Below are 4,164 nucleotides of genomic sequence, written 5' to 3' on the forward strand. Positions count from 1 at the left end.
TCAGTACCAGAAAGGCAGATCAGGAGAGAAGGGATGGCAATCACCAAAAATTAGAAGGAGGTGTTATTTATAAAATGAAATTATGATAATAATTAGATTTAGGGTGGGGCTATCTATGGGAGTGACTTTTTTACCACGCATTCTGGTGTGGTCTGAGATAACAAGGGATATAAAAGTGAGCCTTTTTCTATACTTTAGATTGCCTGCTCTGGCTCACATTTTACCTGTGTAGGTGGGAAAGGGGCAGCCACACACACTCATGCTCGCACAATGGGTCTTGGTGAGCCAGATGCATTCCACCGCGTCAGCAACCACACCAGCTCCTTCTAAGAGTCTGAGACAGAGGAACAGTCTATTTTTATGAGATGAGGAAGCTCTTTTGCTTCATTACCACTAGCATTCAGAAGAGGGGGAAATGGCTGGTGTTTTAGTCAGCTTTTTCACTGCTGTGACTTAAAGACCCGACCAGAACAATTACAGAGGAGGAAACGTTTACTTGAGGGCTGATAGTTTCAGAGGTCTCTATCCCTAGACAGCAGGCTCCATTCCTTGGGGCTTGAGGTGAGGCAGGACATCATGGTGGAAGAGTGTGGCACTGGGAAGTAGTTCATTTGATGATCAACAAACAAGCAGAGAGAGACTCCATTCTCCAGATACAAAATATATGCCCCGTAGCCCCTCCCACAATGAACCACTTCCTCCAGCCACACCCACCTGCCTCCACTCACCACCCAGTTCATCCCCTCAGGGATTAATTCAGTGATCAGGTTAAGGATATGATCCAATCGTTTCTCCTCCAAACCTTCTTGCATTGTCTCACACGTGAACTTTTGGGGGACACCACATCTAAACCATAACAGCTGGAGATGGAATTAGAAAGTTCTTAAGAGTGATTTTTTGGAAGCCATAATAGAGATGGTGTTGGGATCAGAAACCCTGAGTGAGCCCTGAGCCATTAGAGAAACCAAAGCATACTCTCAGTTTCCCACTCGGTGGGGACGGTTTCCCGTGATTCCCATGATTCCTGGTTCCTTCTAGCACTGTGATCCCTGATTCTCAGTGTTCTGAAAGTTTTGAATAGATAACACCCCATCCTGGAATGAACCCTTTATCTTGGTAAATTTCTTTCATTTGTAATTTCCCTTGGGACAAGGGTAAAGAAAATAAAACTGGTTCCACAATGTGCAGAACTTACTGCCTCATCTGTCCTTCAAAATTTTTGAGCAGTTAAATTGAAAAAATGTAGGGGCTCCCCAGGACCCTATTGTCTTGGGGTTCTTTCCTCTGCCCCAGTTACTTCTCCAGGTTTTCTAGGGCTGAAATACCCCCCAATTTGTTTCATACCCTTCATTACTACCTTCCCCTGGCTGCTAAGAACCTGAAAATGTTCCTCACAATTTCTATTGGTAGCTACTGTGTACCCCAGAGAAGCTTAGGGTAATCCTCTGAACATCCTATTCCCTGCCCTGAAGGAGGAGCTGGGGGACACAGCAGGACTGGATCTAAACAATTGGTGCCAGCTCTGCAAGAAGGAGAGTCCTTCTTGAGCAGGTAAAAAGACAGATAATGAGACTAGTGTTTTTCCAGAACTATTTCCTCCATCTGGGCCCCACAGTACCCACCTAACCCTCCCTCCTACAGTCATGGACCCCTGTCCTGCTAGAAAACCTCATGGATATGAATGATCCTCTAACCAATCCCTGTTTGCCTGAGTCCTTGGAGACTCTGGTATCCTAGACCTGCCTGTCTCTGAATTCCGCAGTCAAGAGAAAAAGACCCCAGCAAGAAAAAGACTTCAGCGAGAAAAACCTGCTGCTGCCCAACCACACTCACTTCTGTAGAACTGTAGGGCCAAGCCCTGAGCTGTGCACCCTATGCCTGGCTAAGAGCCCCTGTGTGCCTCCACACCAAAGGCACCATCTCTGAGCCTGGAAAGAGTTAAGAGGAGAAATGCTGCCTGTCTTCTCTGTCCTCTTTGCACTTGTGCCCCTCCTCTCTTGGCATGTGTTCATTGAATATTCTTTCTTTTTTTCTTTTATGAATGTTTATTGTCTAAATATGGCTTAGTTTATTTTTATAAAAATGTTACTTGGACATTACATTTACTGAATTTCAATTCAAAGATTCTAAGGCAATTCTCATACAACTGAAAGCAAAAAGGAAAAAGTGATATGAATATGCTTTCATATTTTTGCCTACTTATGAAAAATAATGAAATTCTACTAAAGAGCTGTTTGATACTAATTTTTGTCTTTCAAACATTTTCTCTTAATACTTAAAAATATATAAATCATTTACATAAAACTAAATGCAAAGGAAGGCACAGCTGGTTATAGTGTGTATATAAGCACAGTTCAGCATATGCAGAATTAAGGAGAAAAAAGGTTCACATCCTTATTAATTATATTGAAAACATTAAGTTCTTCACTGTCAACAGTGCTCAACACTTAAGAGCTAAGAGGATATAAAAACAAAAACATTAAAATTCACTTAATGCAAAACAGATTTCCATATATACTTGAATATATAAAAAAGTTTTTTAAAATGCTAACATAAATGTAGACTATCCATGATATGAAAAGTGCAAACCAAATTAACAGAGGGTTTCACGAAGTCCTTCTCATGACACAGGTAAACTAGCCCATGGGGACAAATTTGATCAGTTAATGAGTTCTTAATTGTAGCCAGACATCATCAGGATTTCTGAGAGCTTGAAGAAGGCAGTACTGGAGAAGCAGCTCTGTCCAGACTGGGGATTGGCACTGGCATGTGGCTGTTAAGCAGTGTGGGGAACTGGAACAGCGTGTTTGGCCCTTGCAGCCTGGCAGGACTCAGTGGAGCGACTGGACTAAGGCTGCTCCAGAAATGTATGCTGGAGAGCAGTGGACTCGGGGTCAGAAGCAATCCATTTGGTGTCTGTGCAGTGAAGAAGGCTGGGGTGAGGGATCCCGAGGGCAGGGCTGGGCTGTTGAGAGCAATGGAGCCAAGGTCGGTGCTGGAGAGCACCAGCGGGGGCGCAGAGATTTCCAAGCCTTTGGGCTTTTTGCCCTTTGGGGGAAGAGATGGAGACTTGGTCTTGGAGCCTGACGACAGGTTCAAGGGCTCCAGGGAATCCGAGTCATGGCAGGCAGCCTCCAGGAAGAGGCTTCTGTGTTCAGAAGGGAGCGGTGAGTTGGGGGACAGGGATGGGGACCGAGAAGAGGAGGGTGAGGCCGAGGAGATGCTGGCGGCATTTGGCAACATTAAAGAGGAGATCTTGGCTGAGACGGAGGAGGCCAGGAAGGCGGACGCCGCAGCAGCCTCAGGTGTGGAAGGCAGGGACACCACCGGCCTGGTGATGTGCTTCTCGGTTTTATTGGTCACAAACCTGATCACAGTCCTGACTTCTTCCACAGGGGGACTGTCCTCAGGTGGCTCCTCCAGCTTCTCTGTCTTGATGGCCTTGAAGGCCTCGGGAGGATTCTGCAGGAAATTAATGGTAAAGGACGAGTACAGGCCTGAGTGGATGTATTCATTGCGGCTCGTGCTTTTGAGGGCGGACAAGCCGTGTTTGTGGGCCTCGCGGCCCTCGGGAGGCACTTTGCAGTCACTGTCCTGCAACAAAAGGCTCTCCCTGCTGATCTCCACCGCGTGAGGATCCATTTTGAGGATCTCTGGGAAAGAGACGAACTTGTACACAAACTTCTGCCCAATCACCTTCTTGATGATATTCTTGTCATAATAGTATCGCAGCGCTCTGCTCAGCTTATCATAGTTCATATCATTGAATATTCTATCCTCACTTTTCCCTATGGAGAGAAGTGGCGGGCAAGATGGATTAGTCACCCTCCTCTGACTAGGTAACCACTGCCCTGCCTGCCTGGAGCATACTGTGACCGAGTGTGTCAGCCAGCTTTCTATCACTGCGACAAAATGCCTGATAATCAACTTATAAGGAGAAAGATTCATATTGGCACATGGTTTTAGAGGTTCCAGTTCACAACCAATTGGCCTCCTTGCTTTGGGGCCTGTGGCAAGTCAGTACCTCATGGAAAAGGTGGATAAAAGTTGTTCAGTTCACAGAAGCCAAGGAGAGGCCGGCCAGCATCCTAATATCCCCTTCAAGGATGTGCCCCCAATTACCTAGCTTTCTTCCATGAGGCCCTGCCTCTTAATCGTTTTCTA

At 45.9% G+C, this 4,164-nt stretch overlaps 1 pseudogene; it reads right to left on the bottom strand.

The window, feature by feature from the left end:
* Positions 1-2,048: 2,048 nt before the first annotated feature.
* Positions 2,049-3,740, bottom strand: LOC139705716 (ETS domain-containing protein Elk-3 pseudogene; annotated as a pseudogene).
* Between the last annotated feature and the right edge of the window lie 424 nt (positions 3,741-4,164).

The sequence above is a fragment of the Marmota flaviventris genome, chromosome 5 (genome assembly GCF_047511675.1).
Source record: "Marmota flaviventris isolate mMarFla1 chromosome 5, mMarFla1.hap1, whole genome shotgun sequence".
Lineage (NCBI taxonomy): Eukaryota > Metazoa > Chordata > Mammalia > Rodentia > Sciuridae > Marmota > Marmota flaviventris.